The sequence below is a fragment of the Parasteatoda tepidariorum genome, chromosome 7, assembly GCF_982258835.1.
Source record: "Parasteatoda tepidariorum strain Cologne lab strain chromosome 7, Ptep-v5.0, whole genome shotgun sequence".
NCBI lineage: Eukaryota > Metazoa > Arthropoda > Arachnida > Araneae > Theridiidae > Parasteatoda > Parasteatoda tepidariorum.
This window is the reverse complement of record NC_141761.1, coordinates 56,748,428-56,765,775: the sequence shown is the minus strand read 5'-3', so window position 1 is coordinate 56,765,775 and position 17,348 is coordinate 56,748,428. Positions and strand designations below refer to the sequence as shown.

The 17,348-nt window shown below is 28.9% G+C and overlaps 1 long non-coding RNA gene across 5 annotated transcripts in view; it reads left to right on the top strand.

Annotated features, from left to right (window-relative positions):
* The window catches only part of LOC122269977 (uncharacterized), a 384,828-nt gene that overhangs the window by 125,870 nt on the left and 241,610 nt on the right, over positions 1-17,348 (top strand). For 4 of the 5 annotated variants that reach the window (XR_015435531.1, XR_011637273.2, XR_011637272.2 and 1 more), the window contains exons 3-4: positions 1,482-1,593; positions 9,173-9,273. This is a non-coding gene — a long non-coding RNA (uncharacterized LOC122269977). The remainder of the gene's footprint in view (positions 1-1,481; positions 1,594-9,172; positions 9,274-17,348) is intronic. The other variant, XR_015435532.1, reaches the window with a different exon arrangement.

Below are 17,348 nucleotides of genomic sequence, written 5' to 3'. Positions count from 1 at the left end.
GAGAAATACTATATTGGAAAAATGCATTTCCTAAGTAATTAACTTCAAAATTTTCGTTAATTATTCCCAGAAACATTCCAATGGCGCCATGCCACTTTTTAGTAAGAAAAATAATTACCTGCAACTAGCAATATGAGAACGATGTTAACTCGATTGTAATCTGAATTTCTTTCCAACATTGTAACAAAAATTATTGAGCTATGTGAGCGCGATAAGAAAGATTTAAAAAATAAAAATGTCGTATTTAATTTCTATGATTTTTTAAGACTTTTATAAATAATTAGGAGAATTAAACTTTTTAGTTTAAGTGACTTGCTTCCTTTTATTTCACTTTGTTTGATAGCTGCTTAAATGATACGTTTCATAAATGGTCTAAATAATCTCATAATGTAAGAAGTTATTAAAATTACTGTTTAGTGTGAGCTATGCAAGGTGCTTTTTAATGAAATCCAAAGAAGAAATTAATGTAATTTTTATGTATAGCTAAAACACTTACTCAAACAAATACTTCTTTACGCATGCAAAGATTTTTTCCCATAAATTAAAAAAATATATTATTAAGAATTTTAATACCTAACTTGAGGGCTATATCTAGTATCCTGCCTGTACTGGAGAGAGTACAGAAAACCGGATCTCCGTATAATCTAACCGAGATCAGCATCCGGGAACTGGAAAAATCGGCATTCAAATTAATTCGGGTCAGACAACATCGCGGGATGGATAGGACAGGATACAGTATCTTTTCTTTACTGAAGATGCTACATTTCCTTCTTTAGATGCAAATTTAGGACCCCCAGTGTAATCATGTGGAATCTCAGCGCAAGGTTCAGAAAAAAGTTAACTCTCAGTTTAACATTGAATCAGAGAAGAAACTAGGTTTTCCTTAGTAGATGATCGAAATAAAAAGATTTTTCTCTATTTAATAATATATATATATATATATATATATATATATATATATATATATATATATATATATATATATATATATATATATATATATATATATATATATATATATATATATATATATATATATATATATATATATATATATATTTACTTATTTAATTTTTTCTTTTTTTTTTTTCTTTTTTTTTACTGAACTACATTTATTGTATCCTAAATCACCATCTTATGAGGCTATCTGATACAGTTTATAACAGGTTTTAAATTTAAAAGTACACTTAATAAAGTTGTCGCTTATGTAAATGCTCAATTTAAGAGTTTCGTTGCCTCTTGAATTAAGCAAAACGTTTTTAATTCAGAGCAGTGAATAAAGAAGAATATTAAGGCAACCGGGATCAAAAAAATTCTAAGTTTGAAATTTAAACTAAGATTACAATTGAAAATTAAGATTAAAAGCTATATAAAAAATCGTGTCACATGCCTATTGCCATTTCAAAAATTCTAAAACACTTACAAACTAGACTGAAAACTAGCTTAACATACAAAATAAATTAGGTATTTTTTTTTTGTAGCACTGTCCACTCCACCCCCAAATTAACAACATATATGTATACTGTATTCTCTCAGAAAAATATATTCAACATGAAATCATAATACGAGGGAAATTCGCCACTGCCTTAAAAAGTAAGTGATTTTAACCTGAATATTTATTTCATCAGTTGATTGTCTATTAGATTAAATTGAATGTCTATTTCATGTTTAAGTTTACGTTGAATCTCAGTATGTAATGAACAAGTTTAAGAATAGTAATCAAATGCTCCACTTAACACCATAATATGATTATAGCAAATTTTTATGATGTTATAATTCAAAACACTACAAGCAACATCCCCAAATGAATATGCCCTAAAGGATTGGCAATATATTTTGCTAGGCTCGTTAACATAGCAATGATACAGAAATAATGTTCATATCAAACGAGCTTCGAGTAATTTATACCATGCATGATTTTTATTCAATTGATAATCAAAAAAAACAGAATGTTTCGTTTGCAAATGATAATTTTGTAATTTATGTTATCAATAACATACAATTCTGTGGAAATCATAAATCTAAATTTGTTGTCCGTCAACGCTGTTTCACAATTTAATTGCTCAAAAGCAAGGGTAAAAAAGAATCTATGTTAAGAACTTTTTTTTCGAAACATTTTATAAAAATAATTCTAGAATAGAGAAAGAAAATCCGGGAGATGAAAGGAAAATAAAACCAACTACCCATTGTAGCGAAGGAAATATCGGAACTTAGTCTCAGTTTGTCTATCTTAACAAGCTTAGAAAATTTTATCACCAGGACGTCCTCTTCCACTGGGCATTGTTATATTAAAAATTGTCACAAGTCCTATTTAATCTTCCCCCATTTCCCCCCTTTTAATAAATAAAGAGTCATAGTATCTCGAAAAAAAAAAAAGGATAGGAACACTTTTCAAGTCAAGTTGGATTCGGACAGACGGGAAGTTTAAAGGGAAGCGATAAAATAGCCCTCCCCGATAATAATAAGAATAAAAAAAAAAGTCGAGAAATATAGCAAAGTTGGGGATTTTAAGGATGTCAAGAGATGCGGCAGATGTCTCAGTACCTGATTTCCTCTGGCAGATTCGTTCCCTGAGAGTGGTACACAGATGGTACCACGGACTTGCACTATAGTTGAAAGTTCCTTTCTTTCTATACTTGGGTGCCAGTAAGGTGGAAGGATATTCGAAAAGCGTAAAGTGTGCTTTCCGGCTTTAACAACCAGCCTCGCTGTTCTTTAACTCAATTCTTATTGTTTAGTTGGCATCAATATTCAGGGTTAATGGAACAAATACATTATGAAATTAAACGTAATCAGTTGCAATATTTTGTTCGTTAACATTGTTAAGTTGTTGCCATCAATGCTGATGTTTATTATAGCAAACGCGTAACGAAATGAAACGTAATAAATTTCAATAATTAGTTAATATTGTTTAGTTGCTGAAAGGGTTATTGGAGCAAGCGCATAATGGAATCAAACGTAATCAAATTCAACATTTTCTTACTTTTTACTCTTTAGTTGTCGTCAATATTGAGGGTTATTGGAGCAATCGCGTAACGAAATCAAACGTAATAAATTTCAACCATTTGTTAGTTAATAGTGTTTAGTTGTGATCAGTACTCTTCAGAAGGGTTATTGGAGTAAACGCGTAATGAAATTAAACATAATCAAATTCAACAATTTCTCAGTTTTTATTGCTTAGTTGTCATCAATATTGAGGGTTATTGGGGCAATCGCGTAACGAAATCAACGTAATAAATTTCAAAATTTTTTTTAAAAATATTTATTAGTTGACACGAATACAGTGTGTTATACGAGCAAACACATTACGAAATCAATCATCATCAACTTTAATAATTTTTCCTTACAATTTTCGTTAAATATTATTCAGTTGCTATCAATATTGAGGGTAATTGAAGCAAACACGTTACGAAATGAAACAACATCAACAGTAATAATATGTGTGCGTAAAATTAAATTTTGTTCAAGTATCTGTGTAAAATTGTATGTTCCTTGTGTTAAAGTTCTTTTTCTTTTTTTTTTTTTAAAGTTAAATATTTTGAAATTAGCTTCTGTTTATTCCAGAAAAACACCTTAAGTCATTTTAATGAACAGTTTACAGATTTAGTGGATTTGAAACAATAAGATAATAAACTATTATCACCATATCTTAGTCTTCTCATGGTTAGCTCGATGCTATTAGTATAATTAAATGAAATATAACTAACTTACCTTTCTATTTTTCTTCACTGTAGATATTTACAATACATTATTGCCTGATAAGTAAACCAATTCATTAATCAAGAAAAATTACTTAACTTACTGTTAAATATTAAAATTACACTCTGTAGCGGAATTATAACAATTTCCAGCAACATAATAGGTAACCGAATTTCAATTAGTAAATGTCTGTGTGTATATACTCAAAATTAATCAGAAAAAAGCAATGAAAAAAAATGACAGGATAGTGACTAGCCGTAGAAAAATATATCAGTGTCCCTTTAACAAATTTTTGAAGATTGCAAATCATTAATTCATTGCGTTATTGTGCAAAAAATATGCGCATGTTCACCATATGCATGTTTAACACAGGTAAATATATTATTCAAAACAATTTCAGATCTTCCAATGAAACCAAAGAAGAAAAAAAATCGTGGAAATGTTCTTACGAAACACAATTTGCTAAAAATAAAAATATAGCAAAAAATATTTAAATTTATTTTTTAAAATTTAATTACATTTAAAAAAAACTTTTATTGTGACTGAAATTTCATTGTGACTAAGATACAATTTTTTAAAAAAATTTCATGAGCATTTTGAGAGGAGGAAAAATTCTTCAGATAAGTGATAAAATAGTTAGATATATCATTCTTTTTCTGTGGGAAAAATTCTACAAAATACCTTTCTTGTGATGTAGTTTGGGATTTTCTAAGACGCTGACGTACGCACTGACATAGAAGACATGCGTCATTCCGTCCAAGAAATAGCATGGAACCCATGAATCTTCGTTATTGATAGATTTCTCTCTTACTTAGGACATTTCAACTGTCGAATGGAGCTTATCTCTCAAAAGATTGGCTACGTTTATTCAATTATATAAAGTTCATTTTCATATTATATCATATCATTTTCGTATGAAATGGCTACATTTTCATGCATTCAAAGATTAGCTACGATTTTTTAATTTGGTAGATAAATTGAGAGGGAAATCAATCAAAAAAGTTGTACTTTTAATGTTAAAACAGATATTGCAAGAGAAATTTCATCTTAATTTGTAGGGTTACGACTAATGTTTAATTGAGAAGATAGTGAATTTACTAATACACATTGATGTCTTAAGACTGAAATTACTAATCATTTATTTTAATCATATTAAAGAAAGTTCTTTTTTTTTTTAAACATTTGACTATCAATGAAATTTGAGTTAAATTATTAATAAAGAATTAAGGGAAAAAGAGTATCGAATCTTGTATTTATTATTTTTGAATATATAAGCAATTAAAAGCTAAAAGCAAACTAAAAAAATAAGGAAAACACAAATAAAATAAAATAAGAATTATAGTAAAAAAAGTGTTGGTGATAAAAGTGCTTTCCATCAGTTTGACAAAGTACCAAAATGATGTAATATGGGATACGTCAAGAAAGTCAATTCTTACGTATATTAAAGAAGGGAAGGGCTTTCATTATATTGAAAAATTCATGGTTATATGGAGGAATTCATCAAAATGCTTAGATTAACTTCAAAAGCATAAAATACAAAATCAAAAAATAAAAAATAAATTATTTTAAAACTTTGAATAATTTTCCTTTAATGCGAAAAAGCTTTTATTGCATTTCAAAACTCTTCCAGTTAGTTTACTTAGGTAAGTTAAGTAAATTTTGATCCAGTTTTATCCAGAAAGAATTGATGCGCGTTTTCCGTAACTGAAATTCAGAAAGCGTTTAGTGTAGTCAAGGATAAAAATTATCAATTTTAGAAGTCTAATTAATATAGGACAAGCTTTTTTATCTTTTAATAATTTCGCAATCACTATTTTTTTTTTTTAAATTTAGAAGAATATAGAGAAAATATGCATTGACTCAACAGTTATATATAATTTATGTGTGGTAGGATTTGAGAGATACGTCAGAGTACGTAATTATTAAGATATATGGAGGGAAAAAAATCTTTATATTTCTGAACAAGTTATGAAATTCAATTAAAACTTGTTAGTTGAATGTAGAATAAGATGAGATTTTTTTTAACATTTCTTTTCGTTTCTTTTATATTAACATACATACTTTTACTGCTTTTATTATTCGTTTTGTGGTGAAAATTTCAAAATACGTGATTTCTGAGTGCATATCGATTATGGCCTACTATTCGAACAATAACAGCTCGATTGTGTCTCAGAGGAAATTAACAACCTCAATTTGCAGAGAAAAACACTTAGAAGAACACATTCTGGTACCCAGTAGCCACTGGAATTATAATTAATGGACGCCCTATGCTCCTTTGAGACTTATTTTTGTGGTCAATATTAAAATCAAAGTTTTCAAAAATAACGCCAGAACCATCGTTGAGCTCAAAATTGCCATTTAAGAAGTCATTGAAAGCACTACTGTGTTTTTAGCAGAATTTCGTTAATTGTCTGGATTTAATTTTGTTAATTTTTAAACCTAGTTGTTTTTTTATTTTTTGAACAATTTTAGAATACGATAAGGACTCAAAAATTGAATCATTTTAAAATTGTTATTTATTCATTTTAGAGAAGAAGAAAAAAATGTAAAATTTTCTGTACTCTATATTCTGTACTCTGATTTTTCAAAATTAATTTTAAATGGACTTTTTATATATAAGGAAAAAATAGTAGATGCCTAGGTAACCTTATATAAAATGTAAATGTAAACTCTGCATTCACATTTTCTACTTAAAAGTGTTTGAAAATAATTTCAACTATTTTATAGATTACAAACTGTTAAACCGTAGTTTATAATTAAAAAAGCATGTTAGTTTAAACCATTTTGTCCAAAAGTAGAGCACGATTTCAGAAATAAGTTTTAATTGGAATCGTTTACCGAAATTTCGCATTATTGTCTCACAAATGTGTTGTTGTTCTGTTGTTTCATTATTTATTTCAAAATTGGAAGTTGCCCTAAATATTAAAACTAATTCCAACAAACGTTTGGTAGAAAAAATAAAGTATAGTTTTTTTTTATAGTTCAGCAATATTAGGCAACAAAATAATTCAACTAACTCCTTAAATAATTAAATTTTTTTATGTTTTCCCGATTTCGTATCCCTTGGTCTTCATTCCCTTTCCCCCTAACATCCTCTTCAACCCCCATTCAAACTACAAGGCCCGCACCTCTTCCTCATCCCATATTCCATCTTTTGTACTTGTACTCTTCCAGTGTACAGCGTGCACAACAAGGGCCACGCGCCACTTGTTATCTGGCTCAGGATTGGTCGAGAAATCTGGAGAATAATCATCTCTATTTTTTTTTCCTTCTCTTTCTTCTCTTTCCTTATTCTTTTCTTCTTTATCTTTGGTCTTTGTCGTGCAAAAGTCCTCAGCACGTAGCTGATTTTTATATTATAGTTCGAGGTGAGAGCAGATGGTTATAGAACGTATAACCTGCACGCGCCAGATGTTAGGAGTCGCGTGGCAATTGAGGCGGTGCGCTTGTGCATCCCGTCCATTTGCATTCCATTAAGCACGGTGTCGAATTTTTAGATTTTGCACATACAACAAACCATCCGGCATAAGTAAATACCAGCACACACCTTGCTCATTCTTATTCAAATATTTATTAACGTTGTTTGGTAAATCAGATTTTTCTATTTAAAGAAAACCTCACGGCGGCTGTTTAAAAAAGAACTTGTTCTAAGAACATTTATTGATAGTTTATTTTATTGATATGAATTTTTATGTTCTCATTTGTGTTATTTAATTAATTAATGAACTGCATACGAAGTTAAACTGTTCAATAAACATTACAGTTTTGCAAATTATTTAAAAATGGCATAAGTTCTAGCATATCTTAAAAGAGAAATTAAAGTATAGTTTTTATGTAGTGTAACAAGATTAGGTTAATAGCAAGTTAGGTAAGAAGTTAGGAAAATAATTACGCAAATTCATAAGTTAAAAATTAAAATTTGTTATATTTTTTCCGATTTCGTATTCTTTATTCCTTTTTCCTCAAACATCTTCGAATTGAAAAATTATTTTATAATAAATAATTAAAAAACTTCTTAAATTTATCTCTATCTTTAGCGATTGTCTTTTTACAGCGCGTATTAAAATGGCTATCTAAAAGTTTATCAAATTCGACTTTTAAAATTTAAATTTAATATGTAAAATTTTTTATATTAAAATTGATTTTAGAATAAATATATAAATAAAACAACGGCTAAAAATAAATAGTTAAAAAAAAAACCCATGAAATGTCTGTTATAATGAAAGGAAAAAATCGAAAGCCATTTTGCCCAAAAAAGTGACATTCAAGCAAAATAATGAATAAGGAGGAAGGAAAAAGAATCACTTTAATTTTAACTTTAATAAAAAGCAAAAAATAACAGTAATAATAATAAAATTAAAAAAAAATATATATAAATTAAATGCAAAATGCTTTGCAAAAATTACGCAATTAGAATTAGAAACAATTAGAATTAAGTTGTATGCCTTAAATTATTCATGTGGGTAAACAGAATTTGTTTTATTTCTATAAGGGTTGATGATTGCAAATTTTGTCCTAGTCATGCACTTGATTCTGCATAAGACTTGGCGAAGTGGATTTAGTTGCAAAGTTAAAGCACTCACTCTCTTTAATTTTTTATGCATTAAAATTTAGAGTTTTTGGGAAAGAAAGGTGGCAGATTAGTAAAAGAACAGCTTGCACTTTGGAATTACGATCGACAGGTTTTCCGCGGACGCAGATGTTCCACTATGCAGCTTTTCCTCCTAATTCTCGAAACGCAGATGAGAGAAAGAGCGAAGATGATATTGAAATGATGGGGAGGAGGAGGAAAAGAAGAAAACAAGAAAACGCCTCTGAATAAAAGAAAACACGGTGCTCCTTCTAATTCTAAAAAATAAATTACCTTTCTTATCTCGGACTGAAGAAACACTTCTAGAAATTAAATTTATAATAGAGTTTTACTGCAAAGAACTAAGATCTAAATTCAATTTATTTTTTAAAAGAAATGTGTTGGGTTTCGAATTTGATTTTATGATTTTATCAAGTAAATTCTTGTTTATAAATTTTGTAAGAAGTAAATTTTCGTAGATAAATATTTGCAAAATGAAACTATATTATGAAAATTAAAAATGATAAAAATGTAAAGGAATTTTTTTAAAGCAAACTAAATGTTAATGAAGTCTATTTTAATTTAAATTGAAATGAAAATTATAATGAAAATTATAATGAGTCTATCAAAACGTTTTGAAACGCTTTAAATTAAAACCTATTTATGACACATTAAGTTAAGAAACCACGTCTACTGAGTTTTGAATAAATTGAGATAATTGTTTCAACTTAATTGTGAAAGAATAGGGTTCCCTTTTTTTTTTCTTTTTAATGAGTTAAAAAGCTTTCCAAAAAATTTTTAATGAGTTAAAAGTTATGATTGAATTCACAAGACATATTCTAAAACGATATTTTTCTTTTGCTAGAATTATTTCCATTTTATTTTATTTGTACTTTTTTATAGATTGACTTACGAACTGAAAGTTTTATCTAGAATGAGTAAAACTATTGTCACAATTGGTGTTAGACTGAAATGCTAATTGCAGATCTCAGTAGACGAAAATTGTAAGTGAAATTTTTGAAAAAATTAAGATTTGTCACTGAATTTTTTTGTTTTTTGTTTTATAATTTATTATTTTAATTTTCAGAAATATTGAAGTAATATAAGATACATATTTTTGATATTCTTACAAACACACAATACTCTTTTCATATTGACTGATTATTTTTGACTGATGACTGATTATTTTTGACTTTTCGAGACTGATTATTTTTGCAACTCGCGATGTAATTTAAAAATTTCTGAATTTATTAAACGCTTGAAATATTTGGCATGAGTAAGGTTCCAATATCAGGTTTTATTTCAAAAGACAAAGAAAGAATTTAATGGAATTTCAGATAAGTTCGGCATTCTCCAAAATAGATATAGTGATCAGATAAGCGGGATGCTTCTCACCTATTTTGATAATACCTAGAATGGAATTTAATCAGTCCCACCTTACTTGTGACAAACTTTAAGATATAAATAATTTAAATAGTTAACTTTTAGTAACGATTGATAGTTATAAAATGAATATAACATTAGTATAAATATTGTTATATATTAATACTATGCATATATTTAAAGAAATTATTTTAATTAATAATATGCTGATCTGTATAAGATGTAGGAACGCCGTTCACGAAAAATTTGGCATTATCACGGAAATTTTTTTACTATTACTAAAAAAGAATCTACCTCTTCAAAAAAGTTTGTTGTTTTTTCGAATTCCCGAGGGGAAAAAAAAGATTCATTTGTTTGCTTTTTTATACCTATGCAAAAAAGATTTAAAATGACTTTCACAGGATTTAAAATCACACATCGCGATTCCTATTTACTCGATTTATGATGGCGCATCACGTTTCGTATTTTCTCGATTTTATATGGACTATCCAGGTTCGTATTCACGTGATTAAATAGTTACAAATGATTCGTGTTCAAAAGACGTAAAAATTATTCATCGGAATTCGTATTCACGTGATTTTAAAATTAAAAGTCGAGATTCGTAATCGCGTGATTTAAAAACACCACATTGATCATATCCACACAATTTAAATAAATAAAATATCGAGTCGGATATTTTTTTTTAACGTAGATAACATTCTGTGGATAAATTCTTCCCACACACACTTTTTTCTTGCTAAAATTTCAAGTATTTTTTCAATTATTTTAAAAGTGTTTTTGCACGTGACATTTTTAAACCTTTATTTTCAGTTTTTTCTATCACATTTATCTCTATGGTATGAATCAATATAAAGAACCATAAAAATTAAATATTTTTAACAAAATCCAGGATTTTCAAACAGATTTTTTAAAAAAAAGAGGTGACGGTGAAAGGGTTGGAATTAGTTACAAGAATTAATCAACGAGTGCAGAAAATTCTTTTATTGAGATTTTGCGTTCTCCGAAAGCTTTGTATTTTATCTAAGTCTGATAATATATATTTTATAACCGTCGTTCAACAGTCAACCCAATTTGTATTGACGACAACCCATGTTCAACTCCGTAGCCTTGTAATTTTGAACCCAATCCGGAAGACAAGGGAACTCCTGGAATAAGTATTGGGAGAAATTTTGCCTTCGTGAAGTAGTTTTTGAGGGAACTGATCCTCATTTGCGTTACATTGAGAGGAAAACCACTGATCTCGTATAGTTAGCCTGACGGCAAGGGGACTTCAACCCGTGATCCACCTGACATTGATGGTTTACGTCAGCACTATGGTCGGTGCGAGCCGGGTGTGGAATTCGTGTCGACCAGCCATCGCTGGGGTTCTAACCCGCTTCATCTCATTTGAAGGCAAAAGCTGTATCTCCTGAGCCACCACGGCTCTGATTATACATAATTTTTATTTTTATTTTATATCCGTCTTTGAACAGCTGACCCAATATTGGGTTTAAGACTACTATTGTTCAACTCCGTAGCCTTTTAATTTTTGAACTAATCCAGAAGACAAGAAAACTCCTGGATCAATACCCCTAGAAGTATTTATTTGTTATGGGAACATGGGGGACTTTGCTACTTGACAGATTTAACATGCATCAGGCACCATTTACTACACGGGGAGTCTTCTGCAGTCGGGGATCGAACCCACGAAATCTTGGACATGGGCCCAGTGCCCTTCCAACCTGGGTATCCCTGTCCTGATAATACATATTAATTAAAATCAGATTTTTTTTTTGGCAACATTGGTGATTATTATTCGTGATTATCATACTTCATGCAGACCTTCGATTTCGAGTGGCGCTGCCATGTAGTTCTTCCGGGTGGTGTTTTTAAGTTAGTAGCTTTAATATGAATAAAATTCCAATTCGTGATAATTTAAATATGAAAACTTTTAAACAGTAAGCTAATTTTTAATATAGTTATTAAATAACATAAATAAGTATAGGAAATGGGGTATAGAGTGGCACATATTTCAAACTTGTTAGGTTTACAAGGTGAAGGTTATTTGATTATATCTAGCATTTAATTAAGTTTTTTTTCTCATTAAAATTTACATTTTTAACTCTATTTTGAACATCTGAATTTTTTTCCTTTATTATTAAAATTCTTTCCTTATTAGAACTTTTTGTTAAATATCTTTGTATTTTTGTCGCAACTGGAAGCACTGGAATGCTTTGCAATTTATTTTTATTAGTGCAAATTTTATGCGAAAAATTTTTGCATTTATTTTATAAACATTATTACTTTTTTATATATATTTTTTACTTTATTATTTTATTACTTTATTACATTTTTTTAAGTTTTTCTTTAAATAAATCTCTTTTTGATCAACTCGCAACTGACTCAATTTGTATGGAGGAATTCTGGGAAGGGTTATGACCCCGTAACATTTCCCCTTGGCAACGCCACTGTTGATTCCATTGGATTTTTTCGATTAACGAAAAATTTATTAGATATTTTTAATATTAATCATTTGAATAATTTTTAGAATAAAAAATGAGGCCCCTTTCTGTGTACATATCTTATTTTAGGCTTTTATTTTTATTTGGGGTAGCTTACAACACGGTAGAAATAAACTTTTATTAAAGTCTGGAAGTAAAAATTCCAACCAAAATTGTTAAAAATTTATTTTTCCATGAAAATAATAAATTTTCACGGTAAAAATAAATTTTTACCGATATCTTTAGTACGAAAACCAGCACAAAAGCAAATATTTTTTAAAAAATATTGCTCTTTGTAGAAGCATGTTTCTCTTTTTGTGGAAATTAATTAATTGATTTTTTTTAAAAAAATTATTTATCATTTAATAGTTTTCTTTAAAAAATTAGTAGAGTAAAAGGAAATTTAATAGATTCTTCTGACTTCAAAATAGTGATGTCTTAAATAAATTTCAATGAAATTTTATCTTTGATTTCGGTATTTTTGCTGTTTGTTGGTTTTACTCGTTTATAATTATTTGCCGACAATTATGTCCATGACAATTTCAGATATTAATTCAATTCAAATGCAATGCTTCATTTTGACACTGGATTGTTGGTGGTGATAGAAAATTTATGCGACAACTATTAATTAAGTTTTACAAAGTGGACATTCTTCCTCGTCTTTAATGGGTTCTCATTAAGTATTATACTCCACGCATGAATGACGCGTGGCGCTTAAGACAGAGGGACGGCCAGGGGTTAGGGTCAGGGCGCGAAAGGGGCAGGTGACGTGAAACTTCTGCAACTTCCTGTGAGCTGCTGCTTGCAAACTACCTTTGGGGCATCGAAGCAGTTAGATTGTTTATGAATGTACGTCTGTCATCCTGTTGTTTTAGATCTAAGTAGAAGAGAGTAAAAGACACGCGTTCTCTATGCCGCACCTGGCGAGCGGACGGACACGGCGCGTGCCATCTGAATATGGCAACTTCTTCCGTTTTTTTTAAGATCTGATTAGGTTTAATGCCTCTTGCTAAAGATTCTAAGTACTTTTAAGATGCATTTTTTTTCCCACAAAGAAATACTAATAATTTCATTGATGCGTAAATCAGTATACAAAAAAATTATTTTTTGAGAGTTTTTCATATGCTAATATGGTAGTAAATTTTGTTATGTTTTACTTATTTTATTTTGTCAACTGTATGGAAAGCTCGGGAGTCGAATGAAATGCTGCTTTTTTTGCGAATAATATACTATTTTCATAACTGATCTCAGTTAAACTGGACCGTTAGATCGAGTTTAGCCTATCTTTATCCAGTGCCTTTTATGTTTATTCTGAAAATGGCGCAAAACATCAATATGGAGAGAAGCCACAGTTTTGAGAAAATAAATGAAAGGCGTTTGTGGTCTGATTTCTTAATATTTAGAAAATTTCTCCAATGTTGCATTATCTGGGCTCTTAAAATTGGTATTGATAATTCTCATCTGGATGGGAAAATGTCGCTGGATTGGCGATATTTCAAAAAGTTCAGTAACTTTTAAAATATTTTAGTTATTTGACGGTTTTTAAGCCCCAGATAATTCTTTACAGCAAGATGACATATACAATTTAAAATAATATAGCTTTACTTTAAGAGTAAGATACTCTAACTGTGGCTTTTTTTACCATTGGTAAGAGCTTCTAAAAACCTTGTCAGTGTATCCTTCAATCCTCCTGGACGACTGAGAAATTTCTCGGTCCAACATTGGTAAAAACTAAAAACTCAGACTTGCAAAGAACTTATTGATTAAAAATAGCTCACATTTACCTTACTTTTAGAGAAAAATCACAGAATTCTGAGCCCGACAACTGAGTCCTTCTACTATTGGGGAGATTTTAAATCGGCTCTGTAGTCGCTTCGGTTAGACATCTTTGTGGCTTTAGTAGTATCCTTATCATATAATTCTTATTGGAGATTTAAATTTAAATTACTGACATAGTCTCTTTATATTTCCTTTGGTTCTCTCGATATTTCGATACTATACAAATCGATAATTTAGTATAGAAGTTAATTTTTTTAAATCTAAGTCTGAGTCATTACAATTGTTACGGAAAGCCGCGGGAATTCATGAAATTCAATATTCATATTTTAAATAGCTCTGCCGTCTTTAGTAATTTTAATAATTTTATCATTAGTTTAATATAGTTCTTACTGAAGATCGATATTTAAACTGCTGACCCATTCTCTTCACTTTTCTCATAGTTTCATCAATGTTTCAATAACGCATAAATGGATGATTTAGTACGGAATTTAATTTTTTTTTCTTCATCTGAGTCAGATTAGATTGTTTCAAAGAGCCACAGCAAAATTTATGAAGCTTAATATTTAAATAACTGACGTCTTTAGTGACGTTAGTTTTATTATCATGATGTCCTATCGTATTTTAAAAGGCATATAAAATTAATGATGGTGATGATAAGGATACCTCCAATAGACAAAAAACAATTATGGTCAAAAGTAGATCTTCAATCTTCCATCTGACGCTCATAATGACGTTAATACTTTTATCACCATGAACTATCGCTTAGTTAAAAACATGAAAACTATTTGATGCTGAGTTGTCCTATGCCTACATCAAAAGTGTCCCATACCTGATACAGATTGTGAGTCATACACCACAGAGTGAGGGAAACTATTCGATGTGCAAGCTCTTAACTGACGAATACTCCCTATGGTAGAACCTAATATTGGGTGGTCAGTATCTGAGGTGTGGGGCAAAGCGCAGTCAAGTGATTGATAAGGTATTGGAATTTGCAAGGAAGAAGAGGTTAATCGATATAACACTTGGAAAATATGCTAATGACGAGAAGGCTTTCTGGATGATTCATTTTTCCCAGCGCTTCCCATGAAATTCCGATGCAGGTTTTTGCGCTTTTTGTGATAACCAGAGATTTTTACTTTATGGAATGTATTTCAGTCGTGTTCAATGTGATATCTGGGTTAAAGAGTGAGTCATCATGCCAAATTATTTTGGAAAGTATACTATAAATAAATGCTTTTCAAGTAATTTAGCTACTTATATAATTGATTTTCCAAAACTAGAAAACCAAAGTGAGGAAAAAATTAAAACGTTATAGTTTTTAATAATTTTAAAATTCATTGATTATTATGATTCATGATTTAATAAAACTGCAAAAACAAATTGCGAATTTTTAATCAATCTATAATTGCATAAAATATAATTTAGTCAAGTTTAGCAAGTTCATTTGGAATTTTAAGAAAATTATGGCTCAATAAATTATTAAAAACTGAATGAAAAATTTCTTATTACTGACAAGAAAATAAAGTCATTACATATTTTTATCTTCATATTTTTAAGCTCAAATTTTGTAGAATATACTAAAATCACTTCAAAAATTGGCATATATTAAATGTAGAAATCATTATTTAGATTACTAATAATGAATTTCACGAACAGCAAGAATGTTTACTAAACAAACAATGAGGCAACTTACGTAAGGAAAGACAAAGGCAAACTCAAAATACTTTATTTTTAAAGAACAATTTTTAACAATCTGTACTTTAAGAATTTCCCTTCTAAAAACATAAAATGTTGCGTTGTAGACTTTAAAAAGCTTAGGCTTTTGAAAAAATTGCGAAATATTATTTTTTGTACAGAATAAATTTCGAATTTTTATTCTTTCTTATAGAAAAGATTTCATTCATGCAATACTATAGAGAAATGAATAACGATTTTTAAAAAAAATAAATTATACCTTAACGCTATGTTTTACTTTAAATTCTAAATGGAAGATTTTCGCTTCCATGTAACGAATTCATTATTTTCTGAAGTCCCAATTGAAACATTTTTAAATATTTCTGAGGTGAAATAATTGTTTAAAAAATAGTTGAATATAATAAATGCACTAAAAAGAATTAAAAAAAACTCCGAATCAAATTACGGTAAAAAGTACCAGCTCTAAGGGTGCCGTAATTTTTACAGTGATATTTACCGTAAAATCACTGAATTAAGTAATTAATATATAACTAATTAAGTAAATATTACTGTAAATAAATATTTATCGTGTTATATTTTGCTGTAAAAAAATGAATTATATGGATGATGCACCCAAAGTTATTCCCACTTTACCGTAATTTGATCCAGACTTTTTCTTACAGTTTTTATGTCGAATTGAAGTTAAATTCCATTCAATTCTAACAATATTTAACAATTTATCAGGATTATAAAAATAAATTCTCTCTTTTTTTGTTGTTGTTTGGAATGTTAATTTGCAAGGATGTTGGATTTTGTATTAATATAAAAGTTGAGAGGGAAGGTAAAAATTAAACAAAACAGCAAATGGATTTGAGATAAAACTTAATATGGTTTCAAATATTCATTGAGTATTTTGAATAACAATAATATTGATGGTAGGCATTATATTGCTCAGTCAACCTATGTAATGAAAATATTGAATACAAAGTAACAATTTAAAATTCTAAACCAATATTTAAAAAGAGCTTTTCGCATAATTGCTATATTCTTAGGCAGAAAAAATTTAACTAGCGTTTATATTCATCAAAAGTCAAACAAAAATTTCACTAATTAGTTAGTGAGTGTTTTCTAATGGTAACTGAACATAAATCTATAAAGTTTCAATTTTATTCCGATAGAATCAGAATCTAAATCTGTGGAACTAAATATGTATTAAAACGGTAAGAAATTTTGGGTTCTTTAAATTTTTAATTTTATTACAACAGTCTGTTCCATATTAAAGGGAGTTAGGTGGTCTGGAAATTTGAACCTTTTTCCCGCCATTTTATTTTATTTTATTTTTTATTCCCTTATGCGTTCTTTCACAAAGAAAGATACTTGATTTTATGCATAGAACACCTTTCGCATGCTAAACTATCGTGAAAATATTGTAAAAGGAGTTTAAAAAAATAATATAATGTAAACAAAAATTTTGAAGCAATCGTGGGGAGTGGATGAGAAAAACAAGCACAAATAGAGTTCTAGAATACATCTGAAAAAAGTTAACAGCAAATAAATTGAAAGGGATACGAAACTTTAATTCGACCTTGGATCATTTGTGCTGTTAATTGGGTCGTGGACTTCGCTGATTTTTACTCACTTCACAGATTTTTAATTAATTTGAAGTGTTTTCAATTCTTTTAATTTTTTTTTAACGACACGTTTAAAAATACAGACTTAAAAGAAATACATCAGCGGTAGACAGAAAGAAAACACCTTAATTG